We start from the raw sequence: 19273 nt of genomic DNA on the forward strand, positions 1-19273 counted from the left end.
ATATAAAATAAGGAAAAATGAAGTATTGGATTTTTGCTCAATGCTTAATTTGTTTTTTATTGTACCATTCCAATGATAATATTTGTAAAATACAGTCGCATGGATGCTTCTCTGTAGTAATACTAATTTTATGCCTTTTGTCTGCTTTATTAAGACCCATTGTTCACATTTTGTAGATATTAGACAAATCTATTTCAATTAAATAGTAAAAAAAAAACTCCTAAGAAACTCCTTGATTGCCGGAGGCAGGCTTCTCCCCTTCCCTGAAATTCTCACCTGAGGGGGAGAGGATCCAGGCATCTGGGCTTGGAGTCAGGTGAACCTTGTTTGAATCTTGGCTCCTCCCCTTACCGTCTAGGTGACCTTGAGCGAGTTGTATAACGTTTCTGAGCCTCGGGTTCCTTATCTGTAAAATGGGATGAAAATGGCTATTATCGATCCAGTTGCTGTGAGTGTCCATGGATTAAACTGCCTTGCAACAAATGTTGACTCCTTTTCATGGTTCTGACAGTCAGACCCTTAACTGTTTGCAGGTTATGGGAATGACCACTGAGCTGCAGGTTATGGGAAGGAACACTGAGCTGCAGGGGCCATTGACAAAAGTAAACGTGGTGAGAATTGATCCATATTTCATCTCTTCTTTATCCTTCCAGCCACTCCCTAACATCTGAAGCTCGCTGAGTGTGCAGCCAATGCATGGGATCGATACGTTTTGTGCAGTCGCAGAAACACGCCATGGGGGCGGACAAGGCCCTGCACGGGCAGAGGTGAAGGAACACAAGGTGTCTCCATGTGAGTGAAAGGGGAGGGGAAACAAGTTACCGACACACAATAGAGCAGCTGAATCACTGATTCCACAGCTGAGTCTGCAGAGTCAGCAAGCCAGGCTTGCTCCAAAAGCCCAGCCTGTGTCTCCCTGGTGCCCCTGGAGGGAGGCAAGCTGGGCATTCTCAGCCCAAGCTCATGCCCACACAGGCTGCACTCAGAGGGGCTCAAGTCCCAAGCTCCTCAGTCAGAAGGATGGCGTTGGGTCTGCCCTCCCTGTCCTGGGGCTGCTGGAGGCTGCACAGCAGGACCCTGGGCAGGGCGGGGGGTGAATCCATGGAAGGAGCTCTCTGCTCCTGCTCAGAGGGAGAGGTGGAATATTACCTGGAGCAGTGGCCTTCTCTTGGAAGAAATCCATGAAGGAATGTAGTTTCCAGGGAAATCATTCTAGCACCTGGGGAGTTAGCCAATCACTGGAGAGCTGCCTTCTGGGGCCTGGCCAGGGTGCTGGGGGGGATTGTCCCTTGTCACTGCCGCCTGAGTGAACTGAGGGAACCGTATGATCCTGGGGACAGGACGCCTACATCCAGAAAGTTATGCATTAAAAGAAAACACAACATTTCACACACACCACAACACACATAAAACCCACAACTCAACATACACAACACTACACACACAATATAACTCTACACAACATACATATAACACACACAAAACAACACAACCGAACACTACACACACAGCACCATTCACACCCAACACACATAATACACACGATGCACGCAACACCAAACACACAACACAACACATGCACTACGCAAAATAGAACACAGTTCAAAACAACACACAACATACACAGCATGACACACGCAAAACACACAACGCAACACTCAGTGCAACACTACACACACAACACACACACAATACAACACTACACACAACACAAACACAATACAACACACACTACACACAGCACACAAAAAACACGTAACACAACATTGCAGACAAAGACACACCAATGGCTCAGGAAGCTTCAGCCTCACAGCCCGCAGTCCCTCACCCCAGAGTGCTGGTGGGTTTATCGGGACTAGAAACATTTGTTCTGGGGACTAGCTGGAGTAGTGGCCAGTGTTTTACCTTGGCTCTGAGGGGAAAGAAATGAAAAGCAAACATTTATTTAATAATTCCGTCAATAATATACTCCTGGCCAACGTTATTGTCAGGTGCCCTCGAGTTGGTTCTAACTCATAGTGACCCTGTGTACAACAGAAGGAAACACTGCCCAGTCCTGCACCATCCTCACAATTGTTCCTATGCTTGAGCCCTTTGTTGCAGCCACTGTGTCAATCAATCTCATTGCGGGTCTTCCTCTCTTTCACTGACCCTCTACCAAGCCTGATGTCCTTCTCCAGGGACTGACCTCCCCCATAACATGTCCAAAGTTTGTGAGACATAGTCTTGCCATCCTTGCTTTTAAGGCGCATTCTGGTTGTACTTCTTCCAAGATAGATTTGTTCATTCTTCTGGCAGTCAATGGTATATTCAATATTCTTCACCAACACCACAATTCAAAGGCGTCAATTCTTCTTTTGTCTTCCTCATTCATTGTCCAGTTTTCGCATGTATATAATGCAATTGAAAATACCATGGCTTGGATCAGGCGCACTGTAGTCTTCAAGGTGACATCTTTGCTTTAAAACACCTTAGAGAGGTCTTTTGCAGCAGATTTGCCCAGTGCAATGCTTTGTTTGATTTCTTGACCACTGCTTCCGTGGGTAGTGATTGTGGATCCAAGTAAAATGAAATCCTTGACAACTTCAGTCTTTTCTCCGTCTATCGTGATGATGCTTATTGGTTCAGTTGGGAGGATTTTTGTTCTCCTTATGTTGAGGCGTCTATACTGAAGGCTGTGGTCTTTGATCTTCATTAGTAAGTGCTTCAAGTTCTTTTCACTTCCAGCAAGTAAGGTTGTGTCATCTGCATAACGAAGTTAGTTAATGAGTCTTCCTCCAATCCTGATGCCGCCATGTTCTTCATATAGTCCAGCTTCTCGGATTATTTGCTCAACATACAGATTGAATCAGTATGGCGAAAGGATACAACCCGGTTGCACACCTTTCCTGACTTTAAACCATGCAGTATCGCCTTGTTCTGTTCCAACAACTGCCTCTTGATCTATATATAGGTTCCTCATGAGCACAATTAAGTGTTCTGGAATTCCTGTTCTTCACAATGTTATCCATAATTTGTTATGACCCACAAAGTTGAATGCCTTTGCATAGTCAATAAAACTCAGGTAAACATCTTTCTGGTATTTTCTGCTTTCAGCCAGGATCCATCTGACATCAGCAATGATATCCCCTGTTCCATGTCCTCTTCTGAATCTGGCTTGAATTTCTGGCAGTTCCCTGTTAATGTTCTGCTGCAGCCACTTTTGAATAATCTTCAGCAAAATGTTATTGTGTATGATATTAATGAAATTGTGTGATAATTTCCGCATTTAGTTGGATCACCTTTCTTAGGAATAGGCATAAATATAGATATCTTCCAGTTGGTTGGCCAGGTACCTGTCTTCCAAATTTCTTGCCGTAGACGAGTGAGTGCTTCCAGCGCTGCATCCATTTGTTGAAACATCCCGACTGATATTCCGTCAATTCCCGGAGCCTTGTTTTTTGCCAATGCCTCCAGTGCAGCTTGGACTTCTTCCTTCGGTACCTTGGGTTCCTGACCATATGCTACCTCATGAAATGGTTGAACATCAGCTGATTCTTTTTGGTATGGTGATCTGTGTATTCCTTCCATCTTCTTTTGATGCTTCCTGAATCATTTAATATTTTTCCCATAGACTCCTTCAACATTGCAATTCAAGGCTTGAATTTTTTCTTCAGTTCTTTCAGTTTGAGAAATGCTAAGCGTGTTCTTCCCTTTTGGTTTTCTATCTCCAGGTCTTTGCACATGTCATCATAATACTCTACTTTGTTTTCTCTAGCCGCCCTTTGAAATCATCTGTTCAACTCTTTTACTTCATCATTTCTTCCTTTTGCTTTAGCTACACTATATTCAAGAGCAAGTTTCAGAGTCTCTTCTGACATCCATTTTGGTCTTTTCTTTCTTTCTTATCTTTTTAATAACCTTTTACTTTCTTCATGTATAATGTCCTTGATGTCATTCCACAACTCGTCTGGTCTTCGGTCATTAGTGTTGAACAAGTCAAATGTATTCTTGAGATGGTCTCTAAATTCAGGTGGGATGTACTCAAGGTTGTATTTTGGCTCTCGTGGATTGTTCTAATTTTCTTCAGCTTCAACCTGAACTTGCACATGGGCAATTGATTATCTCTTCCGCAGCTGGCCCATGGACTTTACTGATGATAATGAGCTTTTCCATCGTCTCTTTCCACAGATGTAGTCAATTTGATTCCTGTGTATTCCATCTGACAAGGTCCATGGGTACAGTTGCCGTTTATGTTGTTAGAAAAAGGTATTTGTGAAGAAGGAATTTGTTGCCCTTGCAAAATTCTACATATGATTTCCAGCATCATTTCTATCACCAGGGCCATATTTTCCAACTACTGATCCTTCTTCTTTGTTTCAAACTTTTGCATTCCAATCACCAGTAATTATCAACGCATCCTGATTGCATGGTTGATCAATTTCAGACTGTGGAAGTTGGTAAAAATCTTCAATTTCTTCATCTTTGGCCTTAGTGGTTGGTGCATAAATGTGAATAATAATCGTATTAACTGATCTTCCTTATAGGCATATGGATACTATTCTATCACTGACAGCGTTGTACTTCAGGATAGATCTTAAAATCCTCTTTTTGACAGTAAATGCAATACTGTTCTTCAATTTGTCATTCCTGCCATAGTAGACCATATGATTGTCAGATACAAAATGGCCAATACCAGTCCATTTCAGCTCACTAATGCCTAGGATATTGATTTTTATGCATTCCATTTCATTTTTGATGATTTCCAATTTTCCTGGGTTCATACTTCATACATCCCACTTTCCAATTATTAATAGATATTTGTAGCTGTTTCTTCTTATTTTGAGTCGTGTCACATCAGCAAATGAAGGTCCCGAAAGCTTGACTCCATCCACGTCATTAAGGTGACTCTAATTTGAGGAAGTAGCTCTTCCCCAGTGGTATTTTGAGTGCCTTCCAACCTGAGGGGCTCATCTTCTGGCACTATATCAGACAATGTTATGCTCCTATTCATAAGGTTTTCACTGGCCAGTTTTTTCAGAAGTAGACTACCAAGTCCTTCTTCCTAGTCTGTCTTAATCTGAAAGCTCTGCTGAAACCTGTCCACCAAGGGTGACCCTGCTGGTATTTGAAGTATGGGTGGCATAGCTTCCAGCATTACAGCAACATGAAAACCCCCACAGTACGACAAGCTGACAGATGAGTGGTGGCTGCATGTGTTGTTGTTGTTAGGTGCCGTCTAGTTGTTTCTGACTCATAGTGACCCTATGTACAACAGAATGAAACAAAGCCCAGTCCTGCACCATCCTCTTGATTGTTGTTATGCTTGATACCATTGTTGCAGCCACTCTGTCAATCCATCTCATTGAGGGTCTTCCTCTTCTTCACTGACCCTCTACTTTACTAAGCATAATGTCCTCCACCAGGGACTAGTCCCTCATAATAACATGTCCAAAGTATGTGAGACAAAATTTTGCCATCCTCACTTCTAGGGAGCATTCTGGCTGTACTTCTTCCAAGACAGATTTGTTCGTTCTTTTGGTGGTGCATGGTATATTCAATATTCTTTGCCAACACCATCACTCAAAGGCATCAATTTCTCTTTGGTTTTCCATATTCATTGCCCAGCTTTCACATGCATATGAGGTGATTGAAAACACCATGGCTTACATGTAGAAGATAATCAATACTAAGATTTTTTTTGTTTGTTTTGTTTAATGATGGATTTGTTTGGTTTGTTTCCAGTGAAGACATAATCACAATGGTTAAGAGCATGGATTTTAGTCTCAGCTAACCCAGAGCTTAAAGCCTTGCTCTGCCACTAAATATGTGTGTGATTCTGGGCAAGTTACTGGGTATACTTCTGCCTCAGTTTTCTCATCTGCAAACTGGGGGTAAAACTAGAACTTAATTATTAGCTCAGCTGCTAACAAATGGTTGGCAGTTTGAGTTCACCCAGAGTCACCTCAGAAGAAAAGCCTGGTGATCTGCTTCTGAATAATCATCCATTGAAAACCCTTGGAACACACATGGGGGCACCATGAGTCAGAGCTGACTCAAGAGCAACTGGGTTTTTTTTGTTTGTTTTTGTGGTTTAAAATATATCCACAAATTCTTTAATACTCCTTTCAAAAGGTGGAGCCTAATTCCCTCCTTTTGAGTGGGGCTGGACATAGCGACTCACATCCAGCACCTGGGAAAGCAGTGGACGTGGGTCCCTGCCTCTTCTCTGTCTCTGTGATCCCACGCTCGAGGGAGTTGGTCCCATGCCACCTACAGAGAGGCCTGCCATGGCCGAGGCTCCAGTCAGCAGCCAGAGAGGAGCCAAGGGCCAGCTGGGAAGGAGGTCCTCTACCAGTCCAACCTTCCCATGACGCAGCCCCGGCTGACACCCGGCTGCAGCCTTGAGAGAGGCGCGGGTCACCCAGATCACCTGCAAAATGTGGGATAATAGTTTGTGGCTTTAAGCCACTAAAATTTGGAGTAATTTGTTCAGCAGAAGTAAATAACTCACCCACTACCTCATGAGGTTTTGGTGAGGATTAAAGGGCTTAGATCAAAGCCTGGGGCGAGCACTATGTGAGCTTTTGTTTAAAACGCCACATTTGTGTTTTGTGTACAGCTCGTGCTGACTCATTTGTACTTTGTGAGAACTGTGTGTAATGTTTTTGCCTACCACAGATGGAATAGACTGTATGAAGGCTTGGGGACAGTACCCTAATAATGACAAATGTATGGATGGAGAACACACACTCACGGGGCTGCATTGCAGGAGAGACTTCCCACATGGACCCCGCGAGGGGACCTGCTGGTGGCCCCACTCAGGTACTAGCCAACGGGGAGAAGGACTCACAGGCAGAGACTCTGGTGGCCCCACTCAGGTACCAGCCAATGGGGAGAAGGACTCACAGGCAGAGACTCTGGTGGCCCCACTCAGGTAGTAGCCAACGGGGAGAAGGACTCACAGGCAGAGACTCTGGTGGCCCCACTCAGGTACTAGCCAAGGGGGAGAAGGACTCACAGGCAGAGACTCTGGTGGCCACTCCAGTTTGCATTTCAGCTAGTCATTCCTGGTTGTCTGAAAGTTCCCTCTGTACTCATCTTGGGCTGTTGTTGGTTGCCGTTGAGTTGATTCCCGCTCGTGGAGACCCCATGTGTGCAGAGTAGAACTGCTCCATAGGGTTTTCGGGGCTGTGACCTTTCAGAGGAGATCTCCAAGCCTTTCTTCTGAGGCATTGTCTCAGTCATCTAGTGCTGTTTTAACAGGAATACCACAAGTGGATGGATACAGCAAAAAGAAGTTTATTCTCTCACAGTCGAGTAGGCTACAAGTCCAAATTCAGGGCATCAGCTCCAGGGGAACGCTTTCTCCATCGGCTCTGGAGGAAAGTCCATATCGTCAGTCTTCCTTTGGCCTGGGAGCTTCTCTGCGCAGGAACCTCAGGTCCAAAGGACCCGCTCTGCTCCCAGCACTGCTTTCTTGGTGGTATGAGGTTCTCATGTGTCTCTGCTCGCTTCTCTCTTTTATATCTCAAAAGAGATTGCATTAAGACACTGATCTTGCCAACCTCATCAGTATAAACTCATCACAGTGATAGAATTTACAACACATGAGGAGATCACATATAATCTCATCATAGTGGTAGAGTTTACAACACATAAGGAAATCACATCAGATAACACAATCATACCATACTGGGAATCATGACCTAGCCAAGTTGCTACACACATTTTTTGGGGGACACAATTCAATCCATGACAGGCACCTCTGGGTAGGTTTGAACGGCCAGCCTTTCAGCTCGTAGTCAATGAGCTGAACTGTTTGTGCCACCCAGGGAACCATCTTGGATTCTAAGGGAAGGGAGTGACGTTTGATTATACACTGCCCAGTTACAGCATCTGGCCAAAGACATAGGGCCAGAATCAGCGTGTGATGTTCTTAAAAGGCAATGCATCCCTGGTGCCAGAGATGTTGGTAAGTCAGGGCTTCTTAGCTTCACTCCACAACCCAAACCAAACCAAACCAGTTCTCATCCAATCAACCCCAACTCAAGGCAACCCCATGAGTGTCAGAATGGAATTGTGCTCCATAGGGTTTTCAATGGCTGATTTTTTTGGAAATAGATCACCAGGTCTTTCTTCTCAGGCAACTCTGGGTGGACTCCAACCTCTAGCCTAATGGTCATGGTTTGAACCACCCATGGTGGTTGGTTATTTATCTGTCGATGGGTGTAACCTGCCCAGCACACTCTGTGGGGCATGGTCCACAGCAATGAGGAGTGAAGGTGTCAAGTCAGGTACCTTGATTGAACTGAGGCTGCACCACTTTAAAAAATGCAACTTTGGGCAAGTCACTCCATCTCTCAATGCCTAGTTTCCTCATTTATAAAATGAGGACAATAATGTCATTTTTACCACCTGTCTGTCAGTGTGTCGTACTGTGGTAGCTCGGGTGTTGCTGTGATATTGAAAGCTAAGCAACTGGTATTTCAAATACCAGCAGGGTCACCCATGGGGGACGGGTTTAGGCAGAGCATCCAGACTAAGACAGATTAGGAAGAAAGGCCTGGTGATCTACTTCTGAAAATCAGTCAGTGAAAACCCTACAGATTGTACGAGAACACTGTCTGACTCACTTACTTTGGACACATCACCAGGAGGGATCAGTCGCTGGAGGAGGAATCATGTTTGATGAAGTAGAGGGCCAGAGAGAGTGAGGGAGACTCTTGGTGAGGTGGATTGGCCCAGTGGGCCCAACAATGGACTCGAACATACCAACAATCATGAAGATGGCCCAGGACCAGGCCACGTTTTGTTCTGTGATACATAAGGTTCCCATGAGCTGGAGCCAATTCAATGGCAGCTAACAACAACAACAAGGATGTCACTTAGTTTACTGAAGATCATGTGAGATAGTGAATATAAAGCCATCAGCACATGGCTGGCACACAATCTGCTTTCCCAGATGCTGACTGTCTTTATAGGCACGGGAGACACCGTCAGGAATGAGAAGGATTCAGGGACTGAGCTCAGGGTACCCACAGTTCAGCGAGACTCGGGCTGGTCGAGAGCCAATACAGCTGAGTGGGATAGCCACCGCTGAGGAGGTGGGATTTTGAAAAGTACAATGAATTGCATGTATCTATTTTAGGAATGGGAGCCAGAGTTTGAGAACTGCCCTGGGTGGTGAAGTTGATGGATTAATGGGCAGTTAATAGGTTAAGGGCTTGAATTCTAACTGAATGGTTGGAGGTTTGTGTCCACCCAGAGGCATCTCAGAAGAAAGGCCTGGCAACCTACTTCTGAATAAGCAGCCATTGAAAGCCCTACGGAGCACAGCTCTACTCTGACACACATGGGGTCACCCCTACAGAAACTGGTTGTTTTAGAGATGAGATAAGCCCTTGGGGGACTCAGAGATGAACAGGGTGGAGGAAAGAAGGACCCGAGCATGAAGGCTTTTGGTGCGGGCCTGGGCTGAGTGATCTGACATTTCATCGGGTGTTCAGTACCAGGTAAGTATGTTAGACTCTTCAGAGTGTCCGGTGTAGGAAGTGGATTTGACGGGATTTGTGAGTCTTTGTGTCTTTGCTGTGAGGTTCCACAACACGCAAAGGAAGCTGTGAGGTATTCAAACAGAACGGGGCAGAGTGTGTGACGGGAAGTTCCTGGGACATTCCTACGACAGAGAAGATGGAAGAGCCAGTGCTGGGGGGATCCTGCCCCCTCCATGGGTACCTTCACCAGCACCACCCTTGCCCTTGGGGTTTCCATGACAGGGAGGCTGGTCAAGAGAAACTGCCACTATGAGGTCCTGTTCCCCAAGCCGACCACCCCGTTGTGCCCGTGATCACAAACCCCACCAGGAAAGACAGCCAGAAAGCACCTGGTGCCACATCTTGGGCTCTTAAAACTGTAAATACAAGATTGTCTATTCTCCCTTTTGGGTTTAAATCAGAGAAATTAGAGGAGGATTAATAGGGGAAGTACAGAATCATGTATTTGGCAAAAAACAGTATTTATGAAAGCCTTCCCACTCGGTGGTTAAACACTTGGCTGCTAACTGAAAGATTGGTGGTTGGAACCTATCAGTCCTTCTGCAGGAGAAAGATGTGGCAGTCGGCTTCTGTACAGATTACAGCCTTGGAGCCCCTGTGGGGCAGTTCTGCTCTGTCCTATAGCATTGCTATAAGCGGGAATTGACTCGAGGGCAATGGGTTTCCCACACACAGATCATCCTTGCGGAGGGAGGCCCCTCGGCCCTTTCTGTTCCTGCCTGTCCTGTTTAACCTGTGCTGTTGTTGTTACCAGAGCTCTGGTCAGCCCCGGGCTCACGGTGCACCTATGCACAGGGAAGGAAATACTGCTTGGTCCTGCACTGTCCCCACAATCAGCTGTGCATCTGACTGTGGAGATCCACAGGGTTTTCACTGACTGATTTTCAGAAGTAGATCTCCAGACCTTTCTTCCTAGTCCATCTTACTCTGGAAGCTCCGCTGAAACCTGTTCAGCATCACAGCAACACCCAAACCTCCACTGACAGACGGGTGGTGACCGCACATAAGGTGCATTGGCTGAGAATCGAACCCAGGTCTCTTACACGGAAGGCGAGAATTCTACCACCGAGCACCTGTAGTCAGGGATTAAAGCAGTCTTGAACCTTTCCAGATTTTAGAATTGCTGTCTCTCTCTTTCTGTTTTTAATGACATTGGTTTAAAGCCATCTTTTCAAAATCCCCAACTTCATTGATAACCATTACATTGAATCCCTTGTCAATTTAGTAACTCCTCAAAATAGCCATTCTTCCATTTCATTGTCTTTAATTTACAGCATAATGTATCTTCAGAGAATATTCCATTGTGAGCAAGCCGTTGTTTATGAAAGGAATTTTCAGATTTTAGTTTGTATATTAAACTTTATCTGCCAGAAAAGATATTTCATATGTTTCAGCATTATGTTTGTGAGACTCCTCCATTTTACTTCACGTTTTCCTTGCTGTATGGTGTCCATTGCAGGAATCCAGCAATTTGTTTATCTCTTCTACCACTTTTGGCTGCATAAGCCGTGACGCTGTGAGTTTCTGTGCACGTCTTTGGGTGAACATCTGTACACATTTCTATTGGATGTACACACATACGTATGTATGAAATTACTCATTTCTAGCGTATGCGAAAGAGTTCCTCGGTGGCGGGAATGGGTAATGCATTCGGCTGCTAACCAAAAGCTTGGTGATTTGAGTTCACACAGAGGTACTTTGGGAGAAAGGCCTGGTGATCTGCTTCAGAAAATCAGCCACTGAAAAGCCTATGAAGCCCAGTTCTACTCTGATACTCAGGGTGGCCATGAGTCAGAATTGATCAGACGGCAAATGGTTTGGAGGGTTTTTGGCCCCTGCATATTGGATGTAGTTAAATTCCTTTTGTACCCTGAGAAACAACAGTCTAATGCACAGCAGAAGCCGCGTCAGGCCATCTTACGAGTGCCTTGTCAGCTGTCCTCAGGACAACGATGGAATTTCGGTATTATTCTTCTCGTCCCACAGGGAAAGCACCCAGAGCTCACAACACAGAAGTGACCTGCTCAAGGTCATATAGCTGGAAAGCAGCAAGTTGGCAAAGGCCATGGCCACCCACCCCACATCCCCGCTGCATTCTCCCACCTTCTTTGTTATAAACCACTGCTATTTCTCCATCTAAATGTTAAGGCGTTTTTGCATACACAGTGTCAAGCCTGTTTCCACGAACCTGTCAATGAGCATCACAAACCTTTCTTTGTTTTCAGCTGCACACAATTGTGGTAAGAATCCCTCAGCCCTTTATTAGGAAAGGAAGTGGGGTATGACTGCTGGAGACCTGGGTCACTGCTAAGGTGGATGTGGCCAGAGGTATCACTAGGGTTGTGTCCCCAGTACAGTAACTCATGGTGTCACCCCAGCCATGGACCTCCTCCCTTACCAAACCATACAGAATCCTTAGTAATGTTTTTTGCACTAATGTTACTCATAAATAGTAATTCCCATATATCACTGAATGATGTAGTAGTGACAAACTAGTAGCGACATAAACAACTGTTGCTGTTGTTGTTAGGTGCCATCAAGTCAGTTCCAACCCATAGGAACCTTATGTACCACAGAACAAAACACTGCCCGGTCCTGCATTGTGCCCACAGTCGTTGTTATGCTTGAGCCCATTATTGCAGCCACTGTGTCAGTCCATCTCGTTGAGGGTCTTCCTGTTTTTCACTGACCCTCTACTTTACCAAGCATGACGTCCTTCTCCAGGGATTGATCCCTCCTGACAGCATATCCAAAGTATGTAAGACACAGTCTCGCCATCCTTGCTTCTAAGAAGCATTCTGGTTGTACTTCTTCCAAGACAGATTTGTTCGTTCTTTTGGCAGTCCATGGTATAATCAAGATTCTTCGCCAACACCACAATTCAAAGGCGTCAATTCTTCTTCAGTCTTCCTTATTCATTGTCCAGCTTTCACGTGCATATGATGCAATTGAAAATACCATGGCTTGGGTCAGGTGCACCTTAGTCTCCAAGGTGACATTTTTGCTTTTCAACACTTTAAAAAGGTCTATTGCAGCAGATTTGCCCAATGCAATACGTCGTTTGATTTCCTGACTGCTGCTTCCATGGGTGTTGATTGTGGATCCAAGTAAAATGAAATCCTTGACAACTTCAATCTTTTCTCCATTTATCATGATGTTGCTTATTGGTCCAGTTGTGAAGATTTTTGTTTTCTTTATGTTGAGGTGTAATCCATACTGAAGGCTGTGGTCTTTGATCTTCATCAGTAAGTGCTTCAAGTCCTCTTCACTTTCAACAAGCAAGGATGGGTTATTTGCATGTCACAGGTTGTTAATGAGTCTTCTTCCAATCCTGATGCCCCATTCTTCTTCATATAGTCCAGCCTCTTGGAGTATTTGCTTAGCATACAGATTGAGTAAGTATGGTGAAAGAATAACACTCTGACACACACGTTTCCTGACTTTAAACCACACAGTATCCCCTTGTTCTGTCCAAAAAACTGCTTCTTGGTCTATGTACAGATTCCTCATGAGCACAATTAAGTGTTCTGGAATTCCCATTCTTTGCAACGTTATCCATGATTTGTTATGATCCACACAGTCAAATACCTTTGCATAGTCAATAAAACACAGGTAAACATCTTTCTGACATTCTCTGCTTTCAGCCAGGATCTATCTGACATCAGCAATGACATCCCTGGTTCCATATCCTCTTCTGAATCCAGCTTGAATTTCTGGCAGTTCCCTGTCGATATACTGTTGCAGTTGCTTTTGAATGATCTTCAGCAAAATTTTGTTGTGTGTGATATTAATGATATTGTGCGATAATTTCCACATTTAGTTTGATCACATTTCTTGGGAATAGGCATAAATAATGGATCTCTTTCAGTCGGTTGGTCAGGTAGCTTTCAAATTTCTTGGCATAGACTAGTGAGCACTTCCAGTGCTGCATCCGTTTGCTGAAACATCTCAATTGATATTCCGTCAATTCCTGGAGCCTTGTTTTTCACCAGTGCCTTCAGTGCAGCTTGGACCTCTTCCTTCAGTACCATTGGTTCCTGATCATATGCTACCTCTTGAAATGGTTGAACGTTGACCAATTCTTTTTGGTATAATGACTGTGTATTCCTGCCAACTTCTTTTAATGCTTTCTGCATTGTTTAATATTTTCCCTGTAGAATCCTTCACCATTGCAACTCAAGGCTTGAATTTTTTCTTCTGTTCTTTCAGCCTGAGAAATACTGAGCATGTTCTTCCCGTTTGGTTTTCTATCTTCAGATCCTTCCATATGTCATTATAATACTTTACTTTGTCTTCTCGAGCCACCCTTTGAAATCTTCTGTTCAGCTCTTTTACTTCATCTTTTCTTCCAACGTTCAAGAGCAACTTTCAGAGTCTCTTCTGATACCCATTTTGGTCTTTTCTTTCTTTCCTGTCTTTTTAATGACCTCTTGTTTTCTTCATGTATGATGTCCTTGATGTCATTCCACAATTCCTCTGGTCTTCCATCATTAGTGTTCAACACTTAAAATCCATTCTTGAGATGGTCTCTAAATTCAGGTGGGATATGCTCAAAGTTGTACTTTGGCTCTTGTGGACTTTTTCTAATTTTCCTCAGTTTCAGCTTGAATTTGCAGATGAGCAACTGATGGTCTGTTCCGAAGTTGGCCCCTGGTCTTGTTCTGACTGATGATACTGAGCTTTTCTATCGTCTATTTCCACAGATGTAGTCAATTTGATTCCTGTGTATTCTATCTGGCTAGGTCCATGTGTTTATGTTGGTGAGAAAAGGTATTTGCAATGAGGAAGTCGTTGGTCTTGCAAAATTCTATCATGAGATCTCCGGCATCATTTTTATCATCAATGTCATATTTTCCAACTACTGATCCTTCTTCCTTGTTTCAAACTTTTGCATTCCAATCACCAGTAATTATCAATGCATTTTGATTGCATGTTTGATCAATTTCAGACTGCAGAAGTTGGTAAAAATCTTCAGTTTCTTCATCTATGGCCTTAGTGGTTGGTGCATAAATTTGAATAATAGTCATATTAACTAGTCTTCCTTGTGAGCATATGGATATCATCCTATCACTGAAAACGTTGTACTTCAGGATAGATTTTGAAATGTTCTTTTCAACAATGAAAGCAACACCATTCCTCTTCAAGTTGTCATTCCCGGCATAGCAGACCATATGATTGTCCGATTCAAAATGGCCAATACCAGTCCATTTCAACTCACTAATGCCTAGGATATTGATGTTTATGCATTCCATTTCATTTTTGAAGATTTCCAATTTTCCTAGATTCATACTTCGTACATTCCACGTTCTGATTATTAATGGATATTTGCAGCTGTTTCTTCTCATTTTGAGCCATGCAACATCAGCAAATGAAGTTCTTGAAAGCTTGACTCCATCCACATCATTAAGGTTGACTCTACTTCGTGTAGGCAACTCTTTCCCAGTCGTTTTTGAGTGCCTTCCAACCTGGGGGGCTCATCTTCTGGCACTATATCAGACAATGTTCTGTTGTTATTCAGAAGGTTTTCATTGGCTAATTCTTTTCAGAAGTAGACTGCCAAGACCTTTTTCCTAGTCTGTCTTAGTCTGAAAGCTCAGCAGAAACCTGCCCATCAGGGGTGACGCTGCTGGTATTTGAATACTGGTGGCATAGCTTCCAGCAACACAGCAACAAGCAAGCTCCCACAGTATGACAAATTGACAGACTCTTGGGGGATAAAAAACATAAAACTAGATTATTCAATTGTAAATTCAATGATTTGGGGGAATGTAAATCTTTCAATATTTTTTTTTTTTTTTAAATTACGTTTGGCTTACAAGCCACTATTGCACTTATCTTCTACCCCATTAAGTAGCTGGCATTTAAAGACAGAAATGTCATTTAAAAACTTACATACATATATATATATTTATATATATTTAGCTGATATTCTAATAGAACTGTCCAAATGTCAATGGTGTGTTCTTGGTTTTTGTATTTGTCCACTGACCAAGGTTTACCATTAGGAGAAACACCAGCGTATTAGGCTAGATTAAAATCTCAAAGTTTACATGGATGGATTTGGACATATTAGAAGCGAAAAGAAAATTCTAACTGAGAAATGTTCTCTTTGGACTACTTGTGAAGAAATTGATTGAAGTTTGCTTTATTGTGTCATAAATAAAATTTTGGCCATACTGCTCAAAATAAAGTTATCTTAAAAAAAAAAAACCACCTGCACAAATTGTCCTGTTTGATTAATAAATTTCCCAGCCAAGCTGGAGGAAGTCAGAGGAGACAGTGAGCTGTGGGTCTGCACGTTGCTGGAGAAGACTCCAGAGTTGTTGAGTTATCAGAAAAGCCTCGTAGGGATGTTAACTTTTAAGGGCCACAACTACCTCTTTCCATTACCTTTCCAGTTCCTTCGTAGTCTCCCTTCTTAATTGTTATTCCTCTGAAATGTGTCTAAGAAATGCAATATCATGTGTAGAAATATTCTGAGCTTAGGAAAAGATTTACTATTATGAAACATCCAGCTGAGTAAGTTGTGCAAAGCTTCTGGTGTAAGGCGTTTCTGATCATAAACTCTCTTTCTGAAAGCCGAGTAGGGGGTATTAACACCGCAGTTTCAGCTCATGAGCTAACGATGCCTGGGACACTGGGGCTGGTGCCAGCGTCCAGGGACCCAATGCACGTCGTAGCTTATAGAGGAAATAAATAATATCTTATTTAAATGGTTAACACCTGCATTTCCATGTTTATAGATGCTGACGCGATGGATAAAACACGTGTTTTTTTCAAAGTATAATTGATTTCACTTTCTTTTTTTCATAAGTTTCAAAACAAAGAGTTAATAGGAGAGTTACTATCATGTAGGTGATCAGCAAAGATTTTTTTCTGACATCACAAGGATCCTAGGAACGTTTGGAAACCCTGCTGTAAGGTCTGGAACACCAGTTGAGATCTTTTCTCTTATGATTCCAAACAAGAGGGCAATTTTCTTCAGCCAAGTGGAATCCAAACATGAGATGATCGGCCAGTGCTGATGCTACAAGGCCGTCTCTGGGAGTTAGTGTTGGTTTTCAGGCCCTGAAACAATTTCATTGCCACTTAAGCACTAATGCAAGGGACATGCAAAAATGGCTCCTTTGAGAGAATGAAGCTATATCAGCTGCTCTTCTTTTATTACAGTTATTGTGCTAAATAAATAAATCCACCACCACCCCCAGTTTCCAGGGAGTCAGTTCCCACTGATGGCAACCCCATGTGTGTCACAGTAGAACTGTGCTCCATCAGGTTTTCAATGGCTAACTTTTCAGAAGTAGATCAGCAGGCCTTTCTTCTGAGGTGCCTGTGGGTGGATTCAAACCTCCATCCTTTCGGTTAGCAGCCAGGTACTCAACGATTTGCACCACCCCAAAAGAAAACCAAACCTATTGCTGTTGAGTCAGTTCTAACTCATGGTGATCCCATGTGTTACCGAGTACAACTGTGCTCCATAGGGTATTCTTGGCTGTAATCTTCACAGGAACAGATCTCCAGGCCTTTCTTTTGAGGTGCCACTGGATAGGTTCAAACCACCATCCTTTATATTAGTAGAGCACAAACCATTTGTGTTAGCCAGGGGCCCTGTCTTAGGCTGGGTTGTCTAGAGAAGCAAAACCAGTGTAGCATGTATACATACATATACATATATATATAGAGAGAGAGAGAGAGAGATTCAGCTCAAGGAAATGGCTCACATGGTAGTAGAGGCTGATAAGTCCTAAGTCGGTGGGTCAGGTGTCAGGCTAGAGGCTTCCGATTTATGTAGCTGCAGGGGCTGATGAACCCAGGATAGGCAGGTCAGACGGCAGGCCTCTGGCTCTCAGGCTGCGGAGGCTGACGAATCCCAAGACTGGCAGGCAATACAGCAGGCACCTGGCTCAAGTCCCAAGAACCTGAGGTCAGATGATGATGAGCCAGATGCAGGATCCAGAGCAGGAGCGATTCTGACTTTTGCATTTCAATCACCAGTAATTATCAATGCATCTTGACTGCATGTTTGATCAATTTCAGACTGCAGAAGTTGGTGAACATCTTCAATTTCTTTATCTGTGACCTTAGTGGTTGGTGCATAAATCTGAATAACAGTCATATTAACTGGTCTTCCTTGTAGGCATATGGATATTATCCTATCACTGACAGCTTTGTACTTCAGAATAAATCTTGAAATGTTCTTTTTGATTATGAATGTTGACACCATTCCTCTTCAAGTTGTCATTCCCGGCATAGTAGACCATATGATTGTCTGATTCAAAATGGTCAATACCAGTCCATTTCAGCTCACTAATGCCTAGAATATCGATGTTTATGTATTCCATTTCTGTTTTTAACAACTTCCAGTTTTCTTAGATTCATACTTCGTACATTCCACGTTCCGATTATTAATGGATGTTTGCAGCTGTTTCTTCTCAGCTAGTGATGGTCCTGAAAGCTTGACGCCATCCATGTCATTAGGGTTGACTCTACTTTGAGGAGGCAGCTTTTCCCCAGTCGTATTTTTAGTGTCTTCCAACCTGAGGGGCTCATCTTCTGACACTATACCAAACAATATTCCACTGTTATTCATAAGGTTTTCACTGGCCGATCTTTTCAGAAGTAGACAACCAGGTCCTTCTTCCTAGTCTGTCTTAGTCTGAAACATGTCCACCATGGACGACCCTGCTGGTATTTGAAATACTAGTGGCATAGCTTCCAATATCACAACAACACAAAAGCCACCACAGTAAGATAAATTAACAGATGGGTGGGGTCCTTCCTGATAGCCTGTCCAAAGTATATGAGACGAAGTCTCACCATTCTCACTTCCAAGGGGCATTCTGGCTGTACTAGTTCCAAGACAGATTTGTTTGTTCTTCTGTCAGTCCATGGTATATTCAATATTCTTCGCCAACACTATAATTCAAAAGCATCAATTCTTCTTCAGTCTTCTTATGCATTGTTCATCTTTCACAAGCATGTGAGGTGATTGAAAACATCATGGCTTGGGTCAGGTGCACATTAGTCCTTACAGTGATGTCTTTGCTTTTTTACACTTCAAAGAAGTCTTTTGCAGCAGATTTGCCCAATAAAATATGTCCTTTGATTTCTTGACTGCTGTTTCCATGGGCATTGATTGTGGATCCAAGTAAAATGAAATCCTTGACAACGTCAATAGTTTCTCCATTTATCATGATGTTGCTTATTGGTCCAGTTGTGACGATTTTTGTTTCCTTTTTGTTATGGTGTAATCTGTACTGAAGGCTGTAATCTTTTTTTTTTTTAATTGTGCTTTAGATGGAGGTTTACAGAGCAAGTAAGTTTCTTATTAAACAATTAATACACATATTGTTTTGTGACATTGGTTGCAAACCACACAACCTGTCACCACTCTCCCCTTCTGGACCTTGGGTTTCCCATCACCAGCCTTCACGTCCTTGCCCCTGGGTTGGTGTGCCCATTTAGTCTCGTTTTGTTTTATGGCTTGTAAAGCTGTGGTCTCTGATCTTCATCAATAAGTGCTTCAGGTTCACTTGGCTTTCAGCAGGGAAGGTTGTGTCATCTGCATATTGCAGTTTGTTAATGAGTCTTCCTCTAATCTTACTGCCGAGTTCTTCAAATAGTTCAATTTCTCAGACTGTTTGCTTATAAGGACGTAATAATCAGCAATATGATTGATGATACATGTTAAATCTTAATTTTTACATTTTATTTAAAATAATTTTACTAATTATGTT

General features: G+C 43.1%; 1 pseudogene; it reads right to left on the bottom strand.

Annotated features, from left to right (window-relative positions):
* Positions 1-992: 992 nt before the first annotated feature.
* Positions 993-19273, bottom strand: part of LOC111819971 (uncharacterized) — a 22354-nt pseudogene continuing 4073 nt past the window's right edge.

The sequence above is a fragment of the Trichechus manatus genome, unplaced genomic scaffold, assembly GCF_000243295.1.
Source record: "Trichechus manatus latirostris isolate Lorelei unplaced genomic scaffold, TriManLat1.0 scaffold00002, whole genome shotgun sequence".
NCBI lineage: Eukaryota > Metazoa > Chordata > Mammalia > Sirenia > Trichechidae > Trichechus > Trichechus manatus.